This window comes from Plectropomus leopardus, chromosome 15 (genome assembly GCF_008729295.1).
Source record: "Plectropomus leopardus isolate mb chromosome 15, YSFRI_Pleo_2.0, whole genome shotgun sequence".
In the NCBI taxonomy this organism is placed as follows: Eukaryota; Metazoa; Chordata; class Actinopteri; order Perciformes; family Serranidae; genus Plectropomus; species Plectropomus leopardus.
In genome coordinates this window covers 9,610,395-9,622,726 of record NC_056477.1, presented here as the reverse complement: position 1 = coordinate 9,622,726, position 12,332 = coordinate 9,610,395, and the positions used below count along the sequence as shown (strand labels likewise).

General features: G+C 37.1%; 1 protein-coding gene across 4 annotated transcripts in view; it reads left to right on the top strand.

Annotated features, from left to right (window-relative positions):
* The window catches only part of ccser2a (coiled-coil serine-rich protein 2a), a 71,406-nt gene that overhangs the window by 21,624 nt on the left and 37,450 nt on the right, over positions 1-12,332 (top strand). The gene's annotated exons all lie outside the window — the stretch shown is intronic.

The following is a 12,332-nucleotide window of genomic DNA, read 5'->3' as shown; positions in this document are numbered from 1 at the left end:
GTGCGAACGGATCTCTCCTGTGAAACTCCTCACATGCAACCAATAATGTCACACACACACACACACACACACACACACACACACACACACACACATTGGAACAACAAAAAACACATTTACAAAATAAGCATTTCAGCAAAAATGAATGACATAGTGGTGCAAGCTTTATATCCTGAAAACTGCCATTGCAGGAAGGTTGGATAATGTCAATATTAACAACAATTAGCCTTTGGCTTCTTTTTGGGGCAGTGAGTAATGTATACTCAGAGAAACAGCCTTTTAGGGCAATGTGCATTTGTTTTTGGAATAACGGGCTATACCTGGTAGCTCAGTGGAGAGAAAGGTGTGGGTGCAGCTGTGCGAGGAGTCAGGAGTGCTAGGGCTGTGATGTGGAGGGTCTCATGGAGGAACAGTTCTTCCCAAACCTCAGGATTTCCAGGGCTACATTCCCGTATCTCTGTAGGCGCCTCACTACAACACTGTCACAGCATGTAGGCAAAACTGTCCCTGTACTCTGTAGTTTGAACAGACCCTTCTGACACTGGTGAGTGATCTGCACCTGCACAGTGAAGTATGACATCGATAAACCCTCAGGGTTCCCATGGTTATGGAAAACTGAGAAAAGTAATGGAATTTCGCTGTTACATTTTTCAGGCCTGGAATAGTCATGGAATTAGTAAAAAAAAAAAAAAAATCATTTAAAGTTTGGGAAAAGCCATGGAATTTTGTCATGTGTAAATAAATTGTTACAGTAATCTTTTGTGGATAGCCTTTCATGGAATGTAACATAATGGGAAAGTTATTTTCTAAAGTGGTCAACGTAACTTAATATGTGTTGATATATGACGTTTGTTTTCCATCACATGCGTATTATGGGTTCTTGAAAAGCCATGGAAAAGTTTTGGAATTTTGTCCATGAAAATCTGATTGGTGAAAAAAATGGTATGTCTGTGCCCACACTGCTCTGAAAAAAATCACATCTGTGTCATATGAGAGCAAAAAAACTGGATTTAGGCCATATTTGCTTGTAATGTGAACATAATAGTTTCAGCTCTGATATGTTTCTAAGTATAACATCTCAGTCATTTATATTAAAGCTGATAGGAAAGTAAGCACTCTTGTTGTAGCATCTGCCAACAAGCCCCTCATGCTCTTCGCTCCTTTTCACTTAATGTCAACTGGCAGATTGCTCTGTAGCATATTTCAGAAACGGGAAAGGGGTGGAGAGCAGCCAAAACGCTTTAGCGATGATACGGTTACTAAGGCTAAAAACTTCAGAGGACACTTTGAGCTGTTGCAGCTTAAACTGATTTCTAGTTGGCAAATAATAGGCTTTTGTGAGTAAGTGGATCCACTTCCGAGTACAGTTGTTTTAAAAAGGGAGAGGGTTGAAATAAATGTAAAGGGCGTGACATCGCAAGAGTGGTCTGATGTGCATTATACAAATTGACTTCCTGTAACATTTCCATGGATCCTACAGATGAGAGTCTAAGCATCAAAAGACTCAAAATGTAGGCCTGCAATATACATTTCTAAAACCATAATGTACTTATGTTAGCTTCAGGAGCCAAACCTAGATTACACTTAATCACACTGTAAACTGACTGAATATGTTTACTCTAAATGATTTCTGTGGGTGTGATAAAACTTATGTTTGCATGCCCCATATCAATATTATCCTATTTTATATACATTTATGGTACTTTTATCTGTAAAAAATGGTCATTCTTTGGTTTGTGATTAGAAAGGCTAAACATCTTCTGTCAAAGTGTTTGACATGCCATGTAAAGTAGTGCAGGCCTTATTTGTTATGTCAGGTTTAATTTCCCTTAATAGGTCATTGACTTTGTTCAGCTAATATACTTTGAGGCCATTATCAAGCACATAAAGTGTACTTGTACACTTTAGGCTTGCCTCCTGGTTACAACTTCAGGCCTTTTCAGCGTGACACACACACTGTAGTTTAGTTCAGTAATCAGTTCCACTTTTAAATAATTCCTCCTTCCTTTTATAATTAGGGATTAAACGGGCAGAACCAAGGTTGAAAAGGAAAGCAAAACTGTCGGGAGGTTTCGTCCAGCTGCTGGTTTCATGCCAAGGCCTCTTGCTCCCCGAGAGAAATGCTGACCTGGCCACCAACTGTGTGTTAATAGCATCGCTGGCCTTCGCTTTGGCTGTCCGTATCCCTCAAGCACAGCACCTGATCTCAGGAATGTGTAAAGAGCTTAAAATGAGCTGGATTAGAAATGATATAATATGCTTTGTGTGTTTATGGCTTTTTCCATGTGAGTTTAACAAGCTTCAAGTCACTGAACATTTATCTCATGATAAAATCGATCCAAAGAGCATGCCAAAGCAACATGAAAAGGAGGACACAGCCGTGTGTGTGTGTGTGTATGTGTGTGTGCATGCTCTGTCTGTATGTGTTCTTTGGTGCTGTCAGTGCAAGCACACGTGCTTTAGCCATGTGTATCTGATTAAGAGTCATTCACCATGTCTTAAGAAGTTTGTGTGTGTGTACACGTGCATGTGTGTGTGTAGCAGATTAGTTGAACTGTCATCATGTGGTAGACGTGTTTGATGTTTTGAAAAGGCAAAGTGTGACTGACTTTCCACAATAGCAGACGGGAGACAATAACTCAGACCATAGCTTGTGTATTACCCCATTGCACAGTCCACCCAAATCTGTGTACTTCACTAAATGTGTACACAATATTCTAGATAATAAAAATAATAATAATAATAACAATAATAATAATTAATAATAATAATAATAATGATAATAATAATAATAATATATATAATATAATGCTTAACTTTTAAGTAGCACTTTTCATAACGAAAAAAAGCTCAAAGTGTTGAACAAGAGAAACAAATAAATCAATGTCACTATTATTTAAAAATAGGAGACACAATTAGTAAAAACAATACAACAATAGAATCCAACAGAGTTAATAAAAAAGAATAGTACTCGCAATAAAGTAGTGCTATAAACAAGCAATAAATAAAAATAAAGACACGTAAGAAGAATATAAGAAATATCAAAAAGTAATGACGATGTTTGAAAAAGGTGAAATAAAATAAAAGCAAGATCATAAAAATATATATATTTTCTAGCTTTCTTAGAAACGAAAATGAAGTAAGTTGCTCGTCTTAACCTTTGGTACATAACAACAGAAAGCTAAAGCACTTAGGGAATTAAAAATAACTAAAAGAATTTTAAAAATGTATCCTAGATACATTGATCAGCCAAAACATTAAAACTACTGACAGGTGAATTGGATAACTCTGATCACCTCATTACAATGCAGTGCTCTGCTGGGAAACCTTGGATCCTGGCATTCATGTTGATGTCACTTGATGTGCAACACCCACCCAGACAGGACTCCCTGATGGCAGTGCCCTCCTCAGTCCTAGAAGCATCCTCTACTGATCAGACAACAAACAGTTCAAAAGTAAAAGATACTCTCCACATGATTTGACTGCAGTTCTACACAAGATTAGGCTATTATTATTGTACATGATTTCATCACACAATCATGTAATTGAAATTATTGTGCCAAAAGTGGGTGATTGGAAAGATATAAAGCCAAAAAATCAATCCTTTTCTACTCTACCAGGATGAAACAGCCACAGGGCTACTAGTTCATGTTTAACTGGAGGAAGTGTGTCCCCTGTGATTTTAACTGGAGGCTTATAACTTCAGTAGCAACCATCATTTCTGCCTGAGGCCAATGCAACAGAAACCCAACACCACTAGAAATCCGTGGAGAAATGAATGAATGCAGCTTGTGTATAACCTTTCTATGAAACATTTGGAAAGAAATTCTTCCCATTACCTTAATGAGAGGAGAAATAGCATCTCTTAGAGAGGTGAAAACAAAAAGAAGGGAATGTTGGCAGTCCTTGCTGTAAGAGAAGTGAAGGTCTGATGTGTGAGTGGGAGCAAGAGAGGAAAATAGGAGTGAAGAGGAAAAGGATAGAACCAGCAGGAAAATGGGAGAGACTTAGTGACTGATTGTTGATGTGTGAAGATCAGCTCCATGGGGAATCTGCCTTTGAGATGTTTAACCGAGCTATTTGATTAGAGGAAATGAGCCCACTTACTGTAATTGGATGCACTGAGCTCTCTCTCTGTCCCACCCCTTTTCCTCCTATTTTCATTCCATCTGTTTGTCTCTCGCTCTCTCTCTTATTCATTCCCCCCTTGTTCACAGAGTAAATACTTCCTCTTAATGAACAGAAAACCATGAATATAATCCTGAAAGACAAAGCATTATCTCCATCCAAAAAATGATTTGTAATTCCTTTGGATTTATCCTAATCTGTGTGGTTAGTGATGACAAAGCATTAAACAATGTACATCATAGTTTCTTTGCAGCTGAGTGAAATGCCAGGCTTTACAGCGTCTGAAAAGCCTCCCGTTCTGAATCTGATGCCAGAGAAAAAGAAATGCAGGGTAATTAGGCCCATGATGTATAAAAAAAGGCAAGGCTTGCAATTGTGACTCTAAGCAAAAAAAAAAGATAAATAAACTTCTATTTAGAAAAGATGCTAGTGTTTATAGCATTTATGTAAGCAAAACTGTGTGTTTGTTTCTTCTCTGTAAGAAAGAATGGATGAGATATTCAGCTCCAAGCAGGCTTAGTTTGCCACACTGCAGTGGTGTCCTCAGTCCACTTGGAGGCACTGTGCATCCTTTAGACATTACCATGTGCATGTGCTCACTAGTGCTCCTAGTTTGTGTGTCCCAGTATTTTTCTGGCTATATATGGCTCTATCTGCATTCTTATGCCTCTGTGCAAAATCAAGGAGTGGGCTACCTGAGCTGATAATAACATTCCCATGATGCACCATGCAGCTCGGTACAGTACCAGCTTTACAAAATTGGCATTGTGAAATGGAGGGCCACTTCTCTCAGTGACTGTTAATGTTTCCCGGGCCTCCGCGCAATTCATCAATAGCATCAGGAGATCTGGGCGCAATTTATATTTAAATGGTTGAAGTATTTTGGAGAATTTCAGATTACTTTCATTTGGGGTGGCAACTCACAAGCTTTCTTAAATGCACAGGATAAGGAGAAGAGCTGAAGCTGAAATAGTGAGATAGATGCTTTCTGCTATTTACATAAGGGTGGACACAATAATAGCAACACCTGTGCAGTGGGCTACACTGCGGTACAATGCATACGACCTGTGTAAGCATATGATGTATAATTTGGGTTTGAACTGTGTCAGAGGGATGGAGTTAGCAGTTTATTGACACCAATGCCATTATCCATTTGGTCTGATCTCAGTTTATCCAGTTGTTGATTCCTGATCAATTTTCCATGTGGGGAAAAAAGTAGGCTAACACATGTTATCAGCACCGATGCAACTGTTTACTTATCTCTGAGTCTGAACACAGTTGATGAAATTACATTTTTACAAAATTTGTTTTCATTTCGATTACTTAGTCAGAGAAAAATATGCTAAGCCAGCCTGTGTGGCACTAATGTTATTTTAACAGGATGTTTACCCTCTGTAACGAACGTGCTGCTCGGTTTGGAAAGCAGTGGCACGAAGAGTGTCAGTTACATGGTATTCCTATAATTTAAACTCATATAGTGTAGAAAGTTGTTTCAGCATGTGTTGGTGTTCCAACCTTATGTGACAATATTACTTTATAGATTTATAAGCAGCGCTTTGTTTTCATCTTTATTTTTAAAAGGAAGGCACTCCTTGGACTATTTTTTCCTCTTCGCCATGACTCCTTGTTGTTGCAAGATTCCAGCAGCATAGGAGCAAAAGTTTGATGTCATTGTTTTGCTGTGTGCAACTGTCAGAAAACGTGCAGGCGTCAATGAAAGGAACTGAAAAGCTCTTGGGCAAACAATTCTTATGGATCAGACAATTTGGAACAGCTTCTTGATTCCCATGCTTAATTGTTAAGTACAGGTAATGTTTTGCCTTCCTCTCAGTATTTACCTCTCAACACAAGGAGTTACCAAACACTAGTCATCCTAAGATAAAACATTTACCAGGTCAACAATATGACAAGAATCAACACATTTCTACCACATTATCATCAACTACATAAACAGTTTGCATGCAGAGTTGTTATATTTTATTGCATTACATGTAGTGTCAAATGCTATGCTTCATTTTTACATGAAGTCAGAAATTTAAAGGAACAGTGTGTATAATTTAGAGGGATATATTGGCTGAAATGGAATATAACATAATAAGTATGTTTTCTTTAGTGTATAATCACTTGGAAATAAGAGTTGTCATGTTTTCGTCATCTTAGAATCAGCTGTTTTTATTTACATTGCAGTAGCCCAGAATGGACAAATGACTAACTGGCTCTAGTTAGGGCTGTTAATATTTTCTCATCAGTTACTGTAGTTAGCAGCCCCTCTGCAATAAGCAGCGTTCAGTTTTTTTAAACGTGAAACTACTTTTCAATTTTTTTTATCAGTTTAAATCATGGGGTCTGTTTATTTTGGATAGCAGGAGACCTCTGGGGACAGTTCTGCCCCTGGTTAAAACCTCCTCAATGTCTGCATCTGAAGTTATCAGAGAACAAAAGTGAGCGCACGGTAACAGGTGCTGGGCTAGCAGGACATCTGCAATGACTGGAACGGTGTCGGAGAAACAGATTTGTAGTCTTAAAGTGCTTTATTTAGTATTTTTACCATTTTGGACATCTTGTCTGTCTGTTTTGGAGAGGTAAAGACCTCTGCGGCTAATTCTGCTCCTGGTAAAAACCTCCTAAACATTAAAGACTGAAGGAATTCTTCAGTTGGTTGAAATCTACAATTCCTCGCTGCTGAAGGCCACTAAATCATTCACACTGTTTCTTTAAATGGATAAGTAAATGTAAGAATAAGCTTAGTAAAAGTTTATGGTTTGGGAGGTCCTGTCTCCTTAAGAACTGTTCTGTTGATTTCATTATCCATGTGTCTTGGAGTGTCTCTCATTAGAAGAAAAATCTCCCTTTACACTACAGCTCAGTTACTGGCAGACAGTGTCCCTCCTCACAGCATGAAACCTTGCTTGGAAAACGCCTGAATGTTTCCCTTTTGCCTCTTACAGTTCTGTCATTTCTTATCCGTTCTGCTGTTGGATAACTGAATGGTTTTGTGCCATTTTCTTTACTTATGCATTTTTTTGTATCTTCTGTGGATGCTATATCCATTTGGCCTTCTCTCACCCCCACTTTTCTCTTTCTATTTTCCAACCAAACTCCTGTTGGTTCTATAATTTGGTTTCTCCCTTTGCTTCCCCAAAACTGCAGAGTTACTGCTGCCTCTTATCCCTGGTTTATTTATTTTTCCTCTAATTTTAGGCTTTTGTGGAGCCAGGTTGAGGCAGGTCAATTCATTAGTGTTAAATGAGTGAGGTGCTTAAGCCTTTTGTCTGCAGAGTGCTTAGCCATTTATGGAACATGCTGCCAGTGAACCGGCTATGCTGTTGCATTAATGAGGCTTATAGCTTACCTGCTTTTGTTTGTCTTGATTTTAAATTGACTGCAGAGGCCCTTTCAGGTAAACAGTGTTTTTTCTGTACCTCTTTTGGTGCATCCAGTGTGTTCAATAGAGACTGTCTCACACAGGCAAGATACAAGCTTTTGCTTGTGATGACTGCTGCTGAGTCATTCCCTAAATTACAGCCTATGCTTCCATCATTATCCATCATGAGTCCCTTTAGTTTCCGACCACAGTCGAGATGATTATTTTCCTACAGATCATTACCGAGCTTCCTTTTATAACCAGTTTGTCTCTCAACTGGCCCTCACAAATTGTAAATCTTAAATTGGCTGCTTATTGGTCCCCGATGAGAGATAAAGGCAATAACATGTTAGCTGATTGACAACATAAAAGCAGAATATTTTCGCTGGCAAGATTTGGCTGATTAAGCATAATCAGTTTATTGACTGTATTTTATTTGCAGTTACATGATTAGTCATGACACTGAATATTTTACAGTATTATTTCAAACAAAAGTTTCATTTTAGACGTGATTTACAAAAATTAATTATCCAGGTTGTGGATTAGCATCCTGGAATCTGCTACTAAATGATTAAAAGGAAGCAAATAAACACAGAAACAAAGACAGCAGATTTAACTTTTTCTTGTTTGTCATTAGAGACTGTTTGAACTATGTCAAAACAGACGAGCATCACTACCGCCAGACAATTAATTACTGGGAAAAGTGACACATTGAATTATTTATTACTCAGTAATACTCATTCAGTTTTTGCTTTCTAGTGCATAATACATGGAGCATTGTGCATTATACCACAACTTAAAGGAGCAGTTCAGCCCAAATTAAAAAAAATACGTATTTTTCTGCTTACAGGTTGTGCTATTTATCATCTAGTTTTGGTGTAAATTGGCAAACGGAGATGTCAGCCATATGTCTGCCTTCTCCGGAATATAATTGAACCAGATGGCACTCAGCTTGTAGTGTCCAAAGCACAAAAAAAAAAAAAAAAAAAATACATTTGAAAAACTAAACAGCAATGACTTTTTCCAGAAAACAGGGCCCAGTTATTTAAGATAATCCACAGACCTTGTTGTGAGAGGTTTCAAGTAGGAACTATGTTCTTTCTACCAAACTACACCCGCCAGCTGTATCACCATGCAGTAGGAAGAGGCTCGTGTTTGTCACAGCACAAGATGTAAACATTAATTACATCCTCGTCGGTTGAGCTGTAACATTATCTAGCTCAGTGAAGCTAGGTGAGTTAACAGAAGATGCACACTTCTATTTGCATGGTGATTTAATTGGCGGATGTAGTTTGGTATCTGTATTAGTCAGTTTAGTCACTAAGGCTTGTGTAAAAGTATAACTCCTGTAACCATATCTTTCTGGAGAGAATGTTTAATTTAGTTAACAGCCAAATATATACAGAGGGATTGAAAAAGAAAGAAAATATTCTTTAGATTTTTGCACAACAATCTCCTATTTCTAGACAGCTTTGGTTTTTCAGTGGCTTTTTTAGAAATCATTTGGATTACATTATTGGCAAACAGTTAGTCTATAAACAGTTAAAAAAAAATTTTGTGATGCATTTCATGATTTATAGATGAGGAAATTAAAAAAAAAACTCTATATAGTATATCAGTAACACTTGAATATATATACCTATATTTAATAATGCATTTGCACCTTTAAATTTCTACTGTTTTGAGACTATAGTTTTATTTCATTGTATTTATTTGTTGTTTCTGCTGGTTGTAGATTTGAGTGTACTATTTTATTGTCGCTTACTGGGACCTCAGTACCTAGTTTCATTCTCTTTCATGACTTTCCTGTTTTGGAATGACAGTAAACCTTCTTGAATCTTGAATCAAGCATACAGATTGCAATAACTCACTCTCTCAAAGGACAGGACTTTAATTAAACTGAACAAATTACTAATTGTATACTGAACTACTTAAATTTCTGATAATTGTAACTACACCTTAAACTCAAGAAACAAACCCTTTTCAGACTGTTATCATCTTATAAAATACTGCAGTGTGTAAACAGCACAGACACCTTAGGTGACTTCTAGTTTAGCATTGAAGGCAGCAGGACTCCAATGTTGACAGTGTGTGGTTTTATGTCTGAAGTATAAACACTGTGGCACAGGAGGCACACTGTTGTCCCCTTTTCAAAGATATGCACATCTTATGCACTAAACGAAATAGGAAAAAGATAAAGCGGAGAAAATCACACTGCTGATTTGAGGGTTACCCGACTCTATTTTGCTCAGTTCTGCTGCTGCCATCATTCATTAAAACAATTTCTCTCAGCTTGCCTCCTCGGCATTGTCTGTTTTTTTCTCTGAATGTTTGCCTGTGCATAGAATAACACAACAGAAATGAACCATTAATGGAAAGGATATTGCCATGTGTATAAATATTTTTCTGGGTATTTCTAGTCAGATGTGAAGGAGGAAGTTATCAAACTTTTTTGCATAACAACAATACAATCTAAAACTTTAGTACCAGCAGCAACATTGGGGCCACTCAGTGAAATAAAGTCAATTTGGGCAATTATGACCCTTTACTTTAATTCTATAACAAAAACTTTCATTCACATCAATTGAAGAGATACGTTACTATTATTTTAGGCAGTTATAATTATAGACTAGCTCTTATTTTGAATTTCCCTTACTTTATCACATTTTAGTAAGACACAAACATTTTCTCCATGAGATCTATATTTTAAGTTACCTGGCAGAACAGGGGGTATACAGTAATCTAGTATCTTCCCATCCCTGAATAGCTTTTACTGTAAAACAAATGTTGAGTGTCATTATCTGTAACATTTAGAAAGAAAAAAGTATAATTTATTAATCTATCTTGTTTTTTTTTCTTTTATTAAAAGACACATGAAATTACAGCATGTTGTACTAAATAGAAAAGTTCCCTTACCATTTTGTCCTTCCCGATACTGATTAGGATATTTGAACTTCCGTTTCAGCTGATACCAAGTACTAATTGGATACCATTACATTAAAAAAAAAATGCTGTCTCCTTATAACCCTGTATGGATGTGAAATGATTGCAATCATTGTTACATGGCGTTGCTCAGGTTAAACCCTTTGTAAAACCTGTACAAGTACATAATATGAAATTTGACATTTTACTACAGCTGATATAATGCTCTTTACTGGTAATCAGTTTTCCATCACCACTCTAAAACAGTAGTTGCCAGGTGCTGCAAGGCACAACTTGCAGTGACTGACAATGAAAGGAAATGATATTTGGAAAAACTGTCGTTTTATTTGTATGTTAAACTGTTTTCAAGTTTTAGAGGTTGTGGATTGGTGCGTAGACTCACATACTTGCTGATACCAGGTCCAGCTTTTTAGACAGTTTCATAGGCATCTCCAGTGTTGGTAGTGGTATCAGAATAACTAATGGAAAATTGGCAAATTTAACACACAATCTGTTCCAAAGGAGTATGAGTTATGCTGTATTTTTTTCCTCCATGTTTTCCTCCAGCTTTTCTAAATAGGTCAGTATTTGTTTCAGTTTTTGAGACCTTGCCAGTACCAGTATTTTTGACAGCATGTGGTATACTATTTTACTGTTCTCTCTACTGCAGTACACCTTGACAGGAAGCTTATTTTAGCCAAAGTTGAAAGGAGAAAGAATTCAATATGAAAAATAGATATTCTCTTTTTTTATAAAGATTTTCTGGTATTCATCTTTTTGGTTTTTTGTTTCTTCAAGATTTTCTTTTCTAGTTTGGTATCATTATTTGGATGCTTGGACTCCCAGCACTCATGAATTTCTCTTACACTCACAGCGGACACCTAATTATTCCTGTAAAAGCCAATAAGACCAATAAAGCTTTTAGAGTGGTTGTCCCGGATTATCCTACATTTCACACATCTCACAATAGTTATATTCATTAAGACAGACAATGAAAATAGACTTTTTGTTGAAAAACGGTCTTAGTTCAAGAGCTGCAAATGAGTCGGGTAAATGGATTACAATTGCATCTGAAAATGACTGGGATAGAGGACATATCCTCCATCAAAACCACCAGTGAGTCCCAAGATATAGAGTATTACAAATTACACTGTTAGTGTAGGGGTAAGTAGGGGTGCTAATGTCACACAAGAGACATACAGCAACAGCAGCTGAGCACATCACCCCCAAACAGAGTCCATTCCTATGTGAAGACAATGCATAAGCTTTCTCGCAGTATTTCAGTATTTCTTAGGAAATTTTAGAAAGTATTTGACCTTCAAATAAGTAATGATCCTGCAAAAAATATCTGTTTTATATCTGTGCTGTTTTCTAGACCTCCCCTTTGATAGAATAGCTCAACTGAGATTTCATTGCAAACTAATAAAAAGGGTTGAAAAGATGGCTTAATTCTTGAGAGACAAAATAGACAAGAAAGACAGACGTCTGAGGGGAACAAGTACAGTCAGTCTAAAGATTTCTCCCTGGTACTATTGATTTGACACCCTTACCTAACGCCAAAGTTTGTAGCTTTTCTGAAGAAGTTTGAATTGAAAATGAGTTACTGACTTTGCCTTTTTGGTTGATTCTATGCCATGATGCTAATCCATATTCAGCTCACGAAAGCCAAATGTCTACCAGATATCCCAAATAGATACTTTCCAGGAAGCAATGAAAAGAATTAGGGTTCCTATAATGAGCTTTTATTTCTCTCTGCAAGTCTGTCATGCAGACACCCAGGTTGTCTGAGGGCAAACTGTCAAAGAGAGAGAAGTTTAGCCTCAAAACTTTCCTTGTGATTTTGAAGGTTTTAATCAGTGTTTGATCCAGCCGTGTTTGTTTGAAAATTCATCTGATGTTACGGTGGGAGCAGAGTGTA